At 30.1% G+C, this 18,279-nt stretch overlaps 1 pseudogene; it reads right to left on the reverse strand.

Annotated features, from left to right (window-relative positions):
• Positions 1–6,112: 6,112 nt before the first annotated feature.
• Positions 6,113–17,287, reverse strand: LOC100794725 (root phototropism protein 2-like; annotated as a pseudogene).
• Positions 17,288–18,279: the final 992 nt, after the last annotated feature.

The following is an 18,279-nucleotide window of genomic DNA, read 5'->3' on the forward strand; positions in this document are numbered from 1 at the left end:
CCTATTGAACGAATTCTTGCCTAAAATATCAAACACTAAGTTTAGTATATTAATTACACCAGAATACTCTTCATAAATCCAAACTTTAGTTAAGATATATGAATAAAGCCTAACCTGTCCACTCATTACTCTTGGTGAAATCAACACCAACAATAAGATTAGAAGACTCAAGGCCTGCACATGCAAGAGCCTCAGTAACCTGTAATCAACCATAAGTGTTGCAAATGATAGAAATGCTTAGAAATAAAATAATTTCAAAGTGTTGATTCTTTTCCAGTAATGCAAGATAGGCAAGAGCATCATCAATGAGAAAGGAATTTGAAAATTACAAGAACAATATTAACACCAACCTAAGCCATTCCAAAATGCACTATGAATCATAATGGCTATATGCAAATTGTGTAGTTCTAAACTTATTGCAAATAACTAAAGACACGAAGCATTTATCTTTCTTTTCAGCAAATTCAATTTAGCATAGTTCAACAAGCACATATCAAAGCAAGATGAACATGCTGCCATCTACACTCTGAATCTGAAATCTAGTTCATAGTGCATCTACATCTGAGAAAGAAGTACCTTGTCACTCCTTTGTACATTGAGGCACCCCTTGAAAACCCACTACTTTTTCTGCAAAGCAATCACCAACATCATCAACATACACAATGTATTAAACAATTAATTCACACACTATGATGAGAAGATCGCAAGAATCAGAGCACCCAATATCATGAATATTGGCATAATCCATGATCCCTAAGAAACATACAGTGAAAACTATATGAATTTTGTACATACACAACACAAATTGCATATTCTACAAAAAAAAAAGGAAACCATGATGAACCTCGCATAATATATGCTCATAATTTAATTCAATTCTAACTTCGTCTAACACATAGAGAACCTTCTCCTTTTGGGCTTGGTCAAATCCACGCTACCATCTTCCAAATAGGTCGTATCCTTCGACCCGTTTCTAAACGGGTTCAACTTCCCCAAACACGTTGCACACCTTTTCTCTCTCTATCTCATCCAGCTTCGGATGTGCTTGTAGAAAACAAACCAAACACGGTAAACCGTTAAACGCCGTCGTTTTCTCCATAAGCAATTTTCCTTTAGTAGAAGTTAGCTGAATGATGATAATACTGTTGGAATTTTGCAATGGCCCATGTTCTGTTTCAACTATTTTTTTTTGTTTTTTCCCCTTGCAATTTTTCAGGAATTTATTTTCTGAATCTGGTCCATTTTCCTTCCATGGTCAACACTTATCTCTACAACATTCAGTAACAAACTCACGTCCCTATTCTCAAGCCCACGTTCTGATAACAAATTGGTTAAACTCTGTGATAGGCAGACACTATAAATAGGATGGGGTGCTCTCAGTTTTGTATCACCAAACCTACTTCTCTATTCAGAAAAATACATCATTTATTTTAGAGTGAGTAATGGTATGGAAAAACAAAGCTACCTTCGGGTTCGTGCTTGCACCGCTTCGTGTTTCATCTGCAATGGTTGGAGGTACGCTTGTACTCCTTTTGCTTCCGCTATTTGATCTGAATATGACATTTAAATTGATTTGCATGTTTAGATCAATATGCACACCTTTTTACATTTGGTATCAGAGCTTGTTTGTTGCCTCTGTCATGCTTCTGTTTTGGAATTATAGGAGTAACGTTGTTCTATTTTGTTCAATATGAAAAGAAAAGTAGAGAAGAAAGATGAACAGTGTAATGGTGCTTTAGAATAAGGTACAATACGACACAAAGCGTAAAATGAAAGTTTGAAAGCGTAAAATGAAAGTTTGAAAGCGTAAAATTTTATATATTAAAAAAAAGGGAAAGAAGATTCTGGATCCTCTCATTCTTGAGAGCTGAGTTTAATATTCTAAATATTAAAAGCCTAGACTTCTTATCCTTGAAAGCTGAGTTTAATATTCCAAATATTAAATGCCTAAACCTTTTGAAAGTGTAGACTTCTCATTCTTGAAAGCTGAGTTTAATATTCTAAATATTAAAAGCATAAACCTTTTGAAAGTGTAAACTTTTTGAAAGCCTAAACTTACATATTAGTGTGTTTGAATTATTTATTAAGATTAATTGTATGTTTATTTTGGTATTTAAGAATGCAATATTAAGCTAAATAATTTATGCACATTAAATTTAATGGTTAAGAGCTTATATGTTTTAAATATTGGATAATCATATGCATATATTATTTATTTACTTTTGAAGTTTTGTGTGTATGATTCTATGATTTTATACATGCGAAATTATCTTGAATATTTTTATGCAATGTTATTCAATTTGTTTACATTATTTAGAATATTATGTAAATATTTGGCTCTTATTAAGAGTTAATGTTAAGTGATTAATATAATTTAATTAATTAAAGAATAGCCACAACATCTTTAATTGATTAGGTTTATATATTAAGTATAAAAAAAATCACATTTAAAAACATTGGTTGTGATTAATCATATTTAATGTGATAAAATATACCCACATGAATTTTGTTATGTTTCTATGATTAATTAGGATAAAATATTAGGTTATATTTCTTAATTTACCCACAGGAATCGAGAAAAAGGAGCATAATTTGATAGTTTTATCATAAGTATGAATCTAATTGAGTAGGACTTTGACCCACAGGCAAGTTGTATGTCATTAGGTTCATGAACTAATACATATTTTACATTGGTAAAACATGACAATTTATTGAGTCTCAAATTATGAATAATGAGAATGTATTCTTGAACTTTACAGTTAATCAATTTGCAAACATTCCTGATATTAAGTGTGATATTCCCGAACTGAAAAGGGGCAATTATAAGGTTTGGAGGAAGAGAATTCTCCTTCATTTAGGCTGGATGGATATTGACTATGCTATTAGGAAAGATGAGCCACCAGGCATTACTGAAACTAGCACTCCAGATGTTGTTGATCTTTATGAAAAGTGGGAGAGATCTAATCGTTTGTCTGTAATGTTTATAAAGACTAATATATCTGCTAGTATTCGTAGTTCCGTCGATCAGCATGAAAAGGTCAAGGATCTTTTGAAGGCCATTGATGATCAGTTTATTACATCTGATAAGGCCTTTGCCAACACCCTTATAATGTAGTTCTCATCCTTAAAGCTCCAAGGGATAAGGGGTGTACGTGATCACATCATGCGCATGAGGGATATAGAGACTCAACTAAAAGCCTTGGAGGTTACCATGTTTGATTCTTTCCTAGTACACTATATTTTGTGTACTCTACCCTTGCAATATGCTCATTTCAAAATCTCTTATAACACACATAAAGACAAATGGTCAATTAATGAGTTGATGATCATATGTGTTCAAGAAGAGGAAAGGTTAATTATGGAAGAGAGCGAAAAGGTGAACTTTACTGTTCATGGAAAGAAGAAAGGGGATCAACCCAAAAACAAGGGCAAGATTCCTGCTCAGCCAGTCATAAAGAAAGAGTCCAAGTGTTTCTTTTGCAAGAAGAAAGGGCACATGAAGAAAGATTGCTTAAAGTTTAAGAGCTAGATGGACAAGACAGGTACTCCATTTTCTTTTATTTGTTATGAATCTAATATGGTTAGTACTAATCATAACACATGGTGGATTGATTCTGGTTCTACAATCCATGTTTCTAATACCTTGTAGGGTATGGAAAACCTAAGGAGGTCAGTGGGAAGTGAGCAACACATCTATTCAGGAGGCAAGATGAGCTCATATGTGGAGTCCATTGGGACGTGCAATTTGGTTTTAAGCAGTGATTTCATTTTAATTTTTCAAATTCTACTTTTACTTTAATTAATAAATCTAGAATTATTGGTTCTGGTGCATTACTCGATGGTCTTTACTATATTGAATTGCAAAATGATGCTGCTTATAATTCTATGCATGTTACCGCCGGGGTTAAACGATGTGATGTGAATGAGGAATCCTTTATGTTGTGGCACTGTAGATTAGGACACATCTCTATCGAGAGAATTAAGAGATTGGTAAATGAAGGAGTACTTAGTACTTTGGATTTTGCTAATTTCGAGACTTGTGTGGATTGCATAAAGGGTAAGCAAACTAACAAGTCTAAAAAGGGTGCAAAGAGGAGCTCAAACCTATTAGAAATCATACGTACAGATATTTGTTGTCCAGATATGGATGCAAGTAGTCCAAAATACTTTATCACCTTTATATTCACGAGATATGTATCTCTACTTACTTCGTACTAAGGATGAAACTTTGGATGCCTTTAAAATTTTTAAGGCTGAAGTCAAGAAACAATGTGGAAAGCAAATTAAAATCGTGAGATCTGATCGAGGTGGAGAGTACTATGGTAGATACACAGAGAATGGACAAGCACCTGGTCTGTTTGTAAAGTTTCTTTAGGAACATGGGATTGTTGCCCGGTACACTATGCCTGGTTCTTCGGATCAGAATGGTGTGACAGAAAGAAGTAACCGAACTTTAATGGACATGGTAAGAAGTATGAGAAGCAATAGAAAACTTCCTCAATTCTTGTAGATTGAAGCATTAAAGACGTCTGTGTATATATTAAACCGAGTTCCAACCAAGACTGTCTTAAAGACACCTTTCGAGTTATTTAAAGGTTGGAAACCGAGTTTGTGACATATACGCGTTTGGGGATGCCCATCTGAAGTGAGAGTTTATAACCCACAAGAGAAGAAACTAGACCCAAGGACTATTAGTGGGTATTTCATTGGATATGCTGAAAAGTCCAAAGGGTATAGATTCTATTGTCCATCACATAGCACTAGGATTGTGGAATCAAGAAACACAAAATTTCTTGACAATGACTTGATTAGTGGGAGTGATCAATTTCAGGACATTGCTTTTGAAAAGGATCACTATGAAACTCAACCCTCTAGCTCAACTGATAGATTGATTGGAGTTTTGGGAAGATATCAGAGTAATCCAGGTATTGACCACTGGAAAGCTGCAAAGAAAGTGATGAGATATCTTCAAGGGACAAAGGTTTACATGCTCATGTACAGACGAACTGATTGTCTAGAAGTGATTGGCTACTCCGATTCAGACTTTGTTGGTTGCGTTGATTCACAAAAATCAACATCTGGTTATATTTTTATGTTAGCCGGTAGAGCTATATCTTGGAGAAGTGTCAAGCAAACCTTAACTGCTACTTCCACTATGGAGGTTGAGTTCGTTTCCTGTTTTGAGGCTACCTCGCATGGTGTATGGTTGAAGAGTTTCACGTCTGGCCTTAGAGTTGTGGACTCTAATTCCAGGCCATTAAAGTTGTATCGTGACAACTCTGCTGCGGTGTTTATGGCTAAAAACAACAAAAGTGAAAGTCGAAGTAAGCACATCGACATCAAGTACTTAGCCATAAGAGAACGTGTTAAAAAAAAGAAAGTGGTCATTGAACACGTCAGCACTAAGTTAATGATTGCTGATCCTTTAACTAAAGGCACACCACCAAAGAATTTTAAGGATCATGTAGTATGAATGGGACTTGGTTCCATGATGTAATTCCATTGTATGTACATTTGTTATATTCAATGAAACTCTTATTCAGTTAGATATTTTCTCATATGGTTTTGTGCACATATTTATTTATTTCGAGAAAAATCATTCGGTTTAGATCTAGAATAAACATATGGTTTATTCATTAAGTTAAGAGCTAGTGTTGAGAGACTTGATATATTGTGGTACATGGAAGATATTACTTATCATTAGAGGACCTATCACCATGACTCATATATTATGTTTCTTATTACGGTTAAGTGGGAGAATGATGGAATTTTTGGATGGCCCACATTCTTTTTCAACTGTTTTTTTGTTTTTTCCCATTGCAATTTTTCGGGAATTTGTTTTCTGAATCTGGTCCATTTTCCTTCCATGTTCAACCCTTATCTCTGCAACGTTCAGTAACAAACTCACGTCCCTATTCTCAAGCCCACGTTCTGATAATGAATTGGTTGAGCTCTGTGATGGGCAGACTCTATAAATAGGATGGGGTGCTCTCAGTTTTGTATCACCAAGCCTATTTCTCTATTCAGAAAAATACACCATCTATTTTAGAGTGAGTAAGGGTCTGGAAAAACAAAGCTGCCTTTCGGGTTCGTGCTTGCACCGCTTCGTGTTTCATCTGCAATGGCTGGAGGTACGCTTGTGCTCCTTTAGCTTTCGCTGTTTGATCTGAATATGAAATTTAAATTGATTTGCATGTTTAGATCAGTATGCACACCTTTTTACAAATACTATATTACGTAATGTACCTTGAGATAGATATCAATGACACGGTAGAGATTGTCGTCGACCTTACACGCATTCTTAGGAACCAGAATAGCGATGCTGTTGAACTTTGAGATGCTGAGATCGCCTTAGGCGGCAATCTCAGAGAGGTAGGCGTCGACGGTCTTCACGCATTGCATCGTGGCAGAGCAAGGCTCTTTGAACTCGGTGGTCATGAAAATTGCGTTGCCTTTTTCTTTTTCTACGAATTATGATATTGTTCTTCTCACACTTTTGAGATCGAAGATTCTCTCGCCGTCGTATGTGAAGGAGAGGACGAGGAGGTTGTCGATGGTGAAGTGCTCGAGAATCGTCGAGATCCGCTTCTCGAGCTCGGTTTTGCAAGTGGCAAAGGCGTGGAGGTAGATCGCGTAGCAGAGGAGGCAGCAGAGGAAGTGAATCAGAAACACGACTTTCTCCGAGGGGAATAAATCCATGATTGCTTCCAGAAGCTTCTGTTGTTTGGATCTGGAATCAGAATCGCCAGGATCTGTGGATCGGATTGCATTACCGGTGTGGTCATGGACGAGATCACGTAGAGCGTGCTTAGTGTAGGTGATGATCGCAACCTAGGGTTCTTCTTAGGGAGTCCCACAGGAGAAAGAAAAATATAATATATATATATATATATAGGTGCAAAATATTCTAAGACGGTTTTTTAAAAATCGTCTTAGAATGACAACTTTCTAAGGCGATTTTTTGTAAAACTGTCGTAAAGCTATTGCATTTAATTTCAAAAATGCCACCATGTTCTTTCTAAGTTGGTTTTTTATCAACCGACGTAAAAGCAATGTCGTAAAAAATGTTTTTATAGTAGTGAGTCGTCACTATTTTAAGTTAATTATTTTGAAATTTAAAATACTAACGGTGTTAACAAAATGTAGACAATGCTAACCAAACCCAAAGAAAAGACTAAAATAATACCTTTCGAAAACATGAAGGACTAAAATGGAACTTTCAAAACTTGATGTAATAAAATATAATGGACTAAAAATGACATTTAGCAAAAATTAAACTTATTTTTTTGTCACAAATTTAATGTGTGTTCTTATTTAAACTACATTTATTTAGTTCATATATTTAAGTTAGAAATGACTCATCTTATCTTTAATCTAATTAAGTTCAAAATTAATCACTACTAGGAAAATGCAATTTAGCGACTAAAATTCGCGACCGAAGTAGCCGCCGAAAAGCTTCTCTCGCTAATGAGAATGAATTTGCGACTGAAGTTTATAGTGGTGGCAAAGTTTCATGAGCGATCGAGTTAGCGACCGAACTAAAAGGTCACTGAAATACTAGGTAGCTATTTTGGTCGCTATATAACTAAATACAAGTATTATAGTAATTGAATTAGTGACCGAAGAGCTACTTTAATTAGCGATTGAGTGGTATTTGTTCGCTGTTATGATAGCCACCAAAACTTTTTCAGTCGGTACTAGATTAAATAATATCTTGATTTTAGTGACTGAATTAGCGACCAAAGTTTTTTCTAAAATATTTAAAAGCTAAATTTTAATTAATTATAAATATTAATAAATATATAATATACTTAAATAAATTTTACACTTGAAAAGCATAGAAATTAGTATATTAATAATATTTTTAATTAAATTAACAAACCAATATGTATAATATGTTATAAATCATAATAAATATATAATATTTTAATTATACTATGATAATTTTTAATAAAATTAACAAACCAATGTATATGTTTTTTGATTAATATAAATAAATCATGCTTATCATTAGTCTTTTAATTTTTGTTTTGTACAAAATAATTGTTTATTTTATATAGTTATTTAAAAATATAATAAATAAATACCCTTCATATTATGAAAATGTCATAATCAAATTTTGTAAAATTAAGTATTTTAAAATATAAGGCATAAATTTAACACTAATGATTCATTAAGGTTCAATATGGTGTAAGTGAAATTTACAATTTAACCTTAGTGCAATATGGAACTAAGCAAGGGCCAATAAGATGCAATGTGTAATTTATGCATTCACTAAAAGCTTAAATTAACTTTAATTTAAGACTTAATTGCAAAATATATCCTCTTATTTTGCATATTTTACCAAATCGGTCCCACTATTTTTTAATTCAATATCCGAGTTACCTTATATTTCAAAATTTATTATCTGAGTCCCCAAAATAATTGATTGTTAAATTTTAAACGTTAAATAGACTAGAAAGTTGATCAATATTTTCTTAAAAAATACGAACTTTAAAAATATTTGAGGAAAGACTAGAACCATGAAGCAAAATATAGTTTTAATATAAGTTTTATACGAAAATAATTTAAAATTATTTTTTTTCTTTTTTAATTTATGATATTTCTATAATATTATATATTATGTTTTAAAATATAATATATAAGATTAAATTCTATTTTTACGTAAATTAGAATATGTATATTTATATAAGTTTTATTTATATTTTATATATTGTATTTATATTTTAAAATAATACTTGTGATTTAGTGACAATATTTATTTTATCTGTATTAAGATATTCATGTTATCTATTGTAATATATATAAAAAATACTTTCAATAAAATACATACATAAATATTTTACAAAATAGAAAATATTATTGTTATATTTAGTTATGTGTATTTACTATATAATTTAATTCTTTAAGAAAATTACATACATGATTAAATAAAGTTAAATATAAACAAAAAAATACTATTATAATAAATAAAAAAATATCTTAATATATAGGTAACAAATATTATCATTAAATCACATATATAAATATTTAAAAGATAATAAAATACTATAATTTTATGAAATTATAATTTATATAAAAAATATGCATTAAAGATAAAATTTATATTATATCTTTACTATATAAAATAAGTTTTGCATAATGTAATAAAAATACATAAGATTTTAAAAATATAATATATAAAATAAAGGTAAAGCTTATATAAGTATAAATATTCTAATTTATGTGAAAATTTAATTTAATCATATATATTATATTTTAAAATATAATATATAAGATTATAAAAATATAATAAATTAAAAAAATAAAGTTTGAATTTTAAAATATTTTCATATAAAATTTATATTAATATTATGTTTTACACAAAATATTCAAATGATCATCTAATTGTAGTGGTTAAGGAGTGTCACTTACTCTAAGGACCATGGTTTTAATCCTTCCTCAAACATTTTTTTTCACAACGATTTTAAGTTTACTAAGAATATTAGTAGATGCATGGTAGATTTGATGCTCTCTTTTGTCAAATGTAGGTTCAACTAGTAGGTTCTATGGCTAGTATTGATGCTATGCAAACTTTGAATTTACACTTTATCAATCTTTACATTAGAACTTTATTATTAGATATATTTATACATTATGAATGTCTACTTTTATTTATAAGTTTAATTAAGAATTATATTTATAGTCAATAATTTTTAAGCATGTTTAAATGTAATAAATGAAAAGACAAAAACATATACCATATTTTGGTTTAATGATCGAATATAGCAATTGAATTTTATTTTAAATTTATTTTATATTTAAAAATTAAATATTAGACAGAGACAAAATTAGCGACCGAAATACATTTATTTATTTAACATTTAAAATTAATTATCACATAGAGACTAAAATAGCGACCAAAATAATTTTAAATTCATTTTATATTATAACATTAGTGATTGAGTACATTTTTTTAATTTTATTTAAAAATGAATTATTTAGTAGAGTCCGATTTAGCAACCGACTTTTATTTTAATTTATTTTATGTCTTAGGTGTAATTGTTTAGTAGCGACCTAATTTTGATTTACTTTATTTTATATTTAAAATTTTTATTGTTTATTAGCGACCGAATGAATAGTTAATTCTTCGGTCGTTGATTTGGTTCCAAGCAAAATAGGAATCAAATATGTAGTCACAAAATTATGTGTACTTGCGACCGAACATTTTGGTCGCTAAATAGTCACCGATATTCAATCATTGTCTTAGCGACTAGGGTTTTGGCAACGAATCTAATATCATCGCTATTTCGGTCGTTATATATTTTAGTGACCAAATTTAGGGATTTAGCGACTGATTCAGTTGCTAAAGCATACTTTTTTTTGGTAGTGAATTTTAACAAGTTGAAATTTTAGAAGTTAAAAATATTTTTTAAAATTAGATGGACCATTGAATTAGTCAAAACAATTGTTCAAGGTTCAATAATTTAAATGTAATTGAATTATGGTCATAATAATAATAATAATAATATAACTTTATAATATTGAAAACTAAAAATAAAATAAATTTATAAATTCTTAATTTCAAAGTACACATAAAAATTCTAATAAAGTATATCATAATATACTTAAGTTTAAGGTTCAATAATACACAACAATGTCCACGAATAATAGGAAGTTTATAACTAATAAAAGAAAAGAAAGTGAAAAATATTTTAGGTTGATTTTAAATGATTTAAGGAAAAAAAGAAAATGATATAGTACTACATATTTTTTATTGATCACTCATTGTGACTTTTGTTTATCAGGGTGCATGTGACCAATATTTACCATTTTTTTTCGGATTGGTTCTATGATTTATTTGGACCAGAAATTTGATCGATTTACTATTTTTTCGGTTGGAACAGTTCAATTTTCAAAACACTGAAAATTAAAGACCATGTGTATTTGAGTACAAATTCATTTTACTCTGAGTCAACTTAACTCCCTCAATTTTCTTATATATTCTTTTAAAAAGTATATAATTTTTTCAAAAATTATGTATTAAATAAAGCTTACTGACTTAATGAATAATATTTTGTGTAGCATGATACTATAGTATTATATTTAGATTAAATAATATTATTTGTGTTGAAATCTATATTATGAAATATAATTTAATTAAAATTTAATAATTTAACTAAATTTAAATATTATATCAATAAATAGGATTAATATTATTATCAAAATTTAATCGGGCGGTGAGTTTTGAATAAAAAAATTAGACACGAATCCTATTTTATATCTTTTTTAACTATTTATATAACACTGCTTTACAATGTAATTCAACTTATAATGAGTGTTTCCTCCACTCATAAATCAAACTGCATTTGAAATGTTAGTTTAGATATGGAATCGTTATGCTATATGTTTAAGGTATATATAATTTTGTCAGTAGAAATGATTGAATTTGTGATTTTTTTTCTCCTTTCTTCCTTTTAACCATCTGACTCACATTTATCTTCATATTTAGAATGAGTTAATATTCATTTTCTAAACTTGAAGTTAAAAATAATCATAACTCAACCAAACAAGGCTAATTTGCTTAAACTTTTTTTAGAACTCATGATTCTTCGATTTTTGTCACTTTTAAATAACTTGTCATGATACTGTAAAGATTTGGCCTCAACCACATAGAGTCGAATGTACCACATGCCATTTTTCAAAAAGTAGTTCATATAGAATTTTCCTGCAAGAACACCAAATCACATGAGCTATAGTACTGCTAACACTATTCATAGTTCAGCTTAGATTGATTTTGTGATGGGTGAGTGGGCATTTAATATGACGCCAATATGTATAAAATACATATATCACCTGCATATGCATTCATGCTCTAACTATGGGGGAATTGGTGTCCGTAGTATCCCACTACTTGGAGGGTTTCTAGGACCCACAGTTATTCGGCAAGTGCTCTCTTGACTTTCCTTCAATAATTATTTTATTTAATTTTTTGAAGAAAAAAAAACAAAAATTTTAACTGTGGGTTTTTTAATCCGTTCTTTAAACATATTTTAGATTTTGACTTCGATGAACTACAAGAAAGGCACTAGTTTCATGTTTAAAATATTAGGTCATGGATTTATTTATACTTTTATAGCAGAACATTCCAAGGGTATAATAATATTGAATATCAAGTGAGTGTTGACAAAATAGTGTTAGTGGGGACTATAAACTTAGCCAAATAACTTGAATGGGGGGCATGCGTACTTAATTGGCTGCCCCAATCGTTCTTGATCTTGATGAGCACACTGAGGCTCACACAAATTCCATCACGTCGCCGCCGTTACTTGTGCTTCCACCACCAAGTCGTTGTCGCCCCGAGAAGAGGATGTTGTGGTTGATTCGAGAAGAGAATGTGAAGTGGGTTTGGGAATTTTGACAAGTGGATTTGAGATCTAACAAGAAGGAGAAAGAGGGATTTGAGAAGAAAATGTGAAACGGAGAAATTTGGGAGAGAGACCATATGATTTTACAATGTGAGTAGCGAATCTGAGATATGAGGAGAAAAAGAAGTTTAGGTTCATCGTTGTCAATGAAATAGAGAGGAACTAGTGAAGTGAGCAATAGACTGAGTGATAGTAGTAGGTTTTTAAAATGCATAACATTGGTTTTGCTAATAACCATTGTTAACATCAATTTTATCAAAATTGATGTTAACAAAATTTATTTATTTACAAAAATGTCATCATACATAATTTAAAATTAATTTTACAATGTTAAATTAATAATGTTGAATATATATTTTTTAGTATACAAATGGAAAAATATTTATTAAAGGAAATCAATTTTTTATTAGATTTTAGTATCTCGATAATTAGTCGTTAGTTCTTGATCAAGAAATATCTCAAAACTCAACTAATTTTGTTTTTGGGAAATCACATTAATTTGTGAGTCTAAGTCATGATTTTGTAATGAATATTTATATATTTAATTATTTATTTCTTACAATATCATTCTTTAAAGTTAATCTTGTTTGATATATAATCGTAATAAAAATTATTATATAATAACTCTTAAAATAAAAACTGGCGTGTCAATTTTTTATAAAGTCACATCAATAAAATTAAAACATTTAAATTTAAATGTAAAAGTTAAATTCATTAAAAAAAAAACTTTCAATGAGTACAGCATCCAATACCTTTTGAGGGGCTGAATTCAAATACGTTTGGTCGGTCATCTACTGAAAAGATAAGAAAGCGCGTTCATGCGGTTTATCTCAAGTGCACCGTACATGGTCCAAGGAACAGAGGGGATAAACTCTAGCAAATAAAACTTTTTTTTTTTTAATTTCTCCTTTTCTTCTAACTTTTTCAGCATCTTGCCATGATGAATGAAATGAAATAATATTTCCTCCCCTCAATGGATCCATTCTAAATAAATGAATAGAATTTAATTAAAAGGTATCGGCAATATTAAGTTTTCAATTATAGAAGGTATCGGCAATATTAAGTTTTCAATTATAGATTGTAATTATAATAAAATTCGGGGGAGGGGGGAGTTCCTTTATTAAAAAAATGCTGAAAAGTGTCTTTTTGCAGAATTGTACAATATAATTAGAATATAGGCAACATACTTTTTTTTTGCATTGTTGATTAATCCAGTAACACATATTTGAACTTGTACCTCCTTTGGTATGGCAACATTGAAACAATTAGACAATCAATTGCTTCCTAATTCTGTAGCCTTGATGCTCTAGCTGCCATAAGTACAACCATATTCCTTTCAACACGTTTTGCAAAAACCTGTCAAATATTGGTAGCTAGTTGTCAAGAAAAACGAAAAAAAGAGTTAACAATTTGGAACATTTCCATGCAAAATATATATAGACATGTACATGCATGCGTGCACATAGACATCTATTTTCATATGCAAAATTAAAAGATTCCATGTGAAATAGATATTTTCAAGACTTTATGATAAAAGGCAAGTTGCTTGTCAATTATTAATATTAGTCATCATTTTCCCATGATATGCCATTATTCATGAAAGTGAGATGTTTCTTTAAGAAAATGACTACTCTTATTTTAGAGATAGAGGTGATCAATTGAATGTGTTTAATTTGCGTATGAAGGAATCTCCCAATTGATGTACAAAGCACCTTTTACATTTCAAATTAATACCTATGACTAAACTTCATATCTAACTACTTGTTATGTTCAATGTATTGTAGGTATGTATAAGTACGACCCGAATCATGTCCTTGTCCACTATAAGTTTTTTAAGAGTTAATTAATGTGCTTGTTTTGTTAGTAAATAAGACGATCCGTTCCAACTATTATTCAATGGCAGTCACTCTCTTTATTATGGCACCTTGCACATCGGGGCGTGTAAGCCATTAGGCCATTGAGGCAATGATCTTGGATTTCCAATTTTTTTAGGACCTCGATATTTTGATATATTTTTTAATAAAATATATTTTTTTATTAATTTTAATTATTAAATGATAAATTATGTAATAGTATGGTATACTATTTAGTATTATTTTTATTAATAAAATCATAAATATTAAATATAGATGTAAGTATTATTATAAATAATTTAAGTGTAATTTTATTATTTATTTAAAAAAGTTAAGCAAATTATTTTATATCTATTTTGAATTTTACCTTTTTCCTCCCTATAAATATATTATTGAAATTAGTATAGAATGTAAATTTAATGATTGAATCTATAATTAATATATATGAAAAAAAATATTTGTTGCAAATGTCACCAATATCATACATTTAATTAAAATTCTATTTGCATAAACCATTATAAATTTAAATGTACATATTTAATTGGAAGTCAATCTAAATATATTTTTCAAATATGAAATCATGCTCAATTTTTTATTTGAATTCTAAAACTTAAAAAATTTATATGGGAATAAATTGAAAAACTCTTGATTCATTTTTAAAAATAAAGATATTACAAAAGTGTATACTAAAAAAATTATACTATAATTAAAGTATTACAACATTATATTAAAAGATTATTTTTTAAAACATGCATTGTTTCTAAAATATTATTAATAACACTTATAACAATAATTGTTATTGAAAAAAATAAAACTAAAATTATTTAAATCTTATATAACATTAACTATGTTAAAAATAGGTTAATTAAAATTTACATTTATATACTAAAATAAAATATTATAAATATTTACATATTAAACTTTGATAAATATAGAATAAATAAATAAAATAATGATAAATTAAAATTTATAAATTTCGCTTTAGGCCTAGTAACTGTTGGACACGGTCATGTCCACCATACCCATAAAAACTATTAAAAATACTATATTCTTATCTTATGAAAGACATTTGGAAATGTTGGAACCAATGTACTAAGCATATGCGTTGCATTGCAAATTAAACCTGCTGAGACAACTAGTGTGAAGTGTAAACAGAATGGAAAAACTATGCAACTTAAAGTAGAGAATGAATACAAAATAGCCAACAACCATTAAATTCAGCATGCATACCAGCTCAAAGAATTTTCTAAATATAATAACAACAGAATGGAAAATGATATATAGAGACAAAATCCAAGGAATTACATGTATAAAAGACATAAATAAAAAAAGGTTTGTGATCTCTTAATAAACAAATTTCAATGGAGAACAAAAATCAGAATAAACCCACGCCAGTCACTATTATAATTAACTTCCATTCTCATTCTTCCTCTTTTATGTGCATACATTATTTGAAGGTCTTCCACTTTCAATATCTATATTAGGATAGTCAAGTTAACTGACTACCCTAATAATCGAAGATACGTACACATATTTTATGAAAACTCAAATCACATGCAATTGATTTTTTTTTTTTTCATTTCTGATTTCACCTTTTAACCAACGCTTCTAATTAACACATTCCAACACTTAATAATTAAAATCAATTTGACCCTAATACAAAACAAACATATTACTAAAGCATAAACATAAGCTATCTCTGTAACTTCTGCACTCACCGGCAAAGTACTCTCCAATAAAGAGAATAGAGGACGAAGAAAGAAGGGATAGAGAGGTGTCAAAAGATGAGTAGTACTACATGCATTAGATATTCGGTCGTATAGTGTGGTTGGAGTAGAAAATAGAATTCACATATCGGTGGCTGGTCATTGATGGCCCCTAAGGCGTTTTTGGTGCAGAAATTGGTGGTAGGGGCTCTATCGCCAATGGCGCAGTTTCTATGCATCAGCCAATGGTGAACCTTCGGACCGGTATGAAGTGGGTCAGCCAAACCATGTTCATGGTGGTGCATAGTGTTGCATGCATTAGAAAAAGGATGAGGGTTTGTTGATGATGAACAATTGGTGGTGTGACTGTGAAGTTATGGGGGCATTGGTGGGTGTATATCACCACCTAGATTGTGAAGAAAAGATGAACAAAAATTTTAAAATTGTTTTTAATTATTAATTATAACAGTAAAAAAATTTTGAATCTAAGTTCTGATGCATATATTCCAACTCTACTATTAAGCTGAGCCTTATATATCAGTTCAATTTAATTAGAATGATGACACTGTAAAACACTTTTGAAGTGTCTTCCAATTAAAGATTCCCATGTATAATAGTAGTAATATGTATGGTATGTTGACTTTAAAATAACTATTTTAAATTTTAAAATATTCTCATGTATAATAGCAGTAATATGTAATTATGTATATATATAGTATGTTTCCTTTTAACATGCTCTCTCATATTTGTTAATTTCAAGTGAATTTTGCTCTTACATTCAGTTCAATACTATTGCTGTTAGAGTATTTAATAAGCATAAAATATTAATGTATTTGATTCAAAATATCCTTATGTAATTTAATATAGCTTGTAATTGTGATTTGTTAGTTGAAAAAAAATAATTAATGTATGGGACATTTATTTTTTTAGAATGATATGATAGTGAAAGAAATATAACTCCGGTTAATGTTTGTAAGTTTAGTTCACAAGAATAATTTTGGAAGAAAAAAAAATATGAATTTAGAAAAAATTTGACGTTCTAAATTAAATTAATTAAAAATTGAATTCTAGTTAATCAATTAATTAAACCTTATAATACATACTAGAGGAAGTGTATGATGTCTTAATCCAATTCTTTACCACATCTAGGTGTTTTTTTTTTATGGAGGGTGAGGCTCTTGAGTTAGAAGTAGAGTGTTGCTAGGTGCACCTAGCATTTTTGCTGGTGCACCCAGCAAACCTATTAAATGCCAAAATTGCTCCTACCATCTTTCTTCCTTAAAAATGTCATTTTTTTTTCGAAAAAGCTTCTTACCTCCATTTTCAAAAAGCTTTACTTCTCATTTTCTCTTTTTCGTGCGGCGTTGCCTCTGGTTCGTGGGGGTAGCAACGTTGAGCGCAGCGGTGAAGGTGAAGTTTCTGGCGTCAAGCTTTGCGGTGGTCGGTGGCAGCAAACGAGGTACGCAGATGGTGTTTGTTCGTCGCGGACGTACGGATGACTTCCGGATCAAGTTGATCCGTAAGTTCCGGATTAAGTTGATCCGTAAGTGTATTATTTTTTGTATTTGCTGTTTTTCATCTGTTTTTGTATTTTTGCATCTGTTTTTCCATTTATTTTCCTTTTTTCTTTTAAATTACTAATTTTTTTGTATGGCCATTTTTTGTTTGATTTGGTTAGATGGATGAAGATGAGTGAATGTATGAAATAATATCTGAACGAGCGGATATGGATTATGAAAATGCAGAATCATGGGTGTGAATGAATCACATGTTGATTGTTTGGATGCGTTCAAGACTTCTCAGGTTATAATGTTAATGTTTGTCACATATTTAATAAAATGAATACTGGTAGAAAACTTAAATTATGTGGATTTTGTAGGTGTTTGAGTGCCGAGAGGATGTTTTGCGATGGACTCGATCCGTGGCTCATGAAAACGGATTTATGGCGGTGATTTTAAGGTCGAACACAAACACAAGTAGTAGAGGAAGGAGTACGTTTGTGTTAATTGGCTGTGAAAGGAGTGGCGAGTATATGTGTAGGAAAAAAGAATTTATCAAAAAAGACACTGGGACTAGGAAATGTGGGTGTCCCTTCAAGCTTCGTTGCAAGCCAGTGGTTGGAGGAGAAGGCTGGATGGTGAAGTTGATTTGTGGAGTGCATAATCATGAATTGGTCAAGTCATTAGTTGGACATCCATATGCGGGGCGATTGACTAAAGCTGAAAAAACACTTATTGCTGATATGACGAAGTCCATGGTGAAGCCAAGAAACATTTTGCTAACTCTGAAGGAACACAATGCCAATAACTGTAT

The sequence above is a fragment of the Glycine max genome, chromosome 1, assembly GCF_000004515.6.
Source record: "Glycine max cultivar Williams 82 chromosome 1, Glycine_max_v4.0, whole genome shotgun sequence".
Lineage (NCBI taxonomy): Eukaryota > Viridiplantae > Streptophyta > Magnoliopsida > Fabales > Fabaceae > Glycine > Glycine max.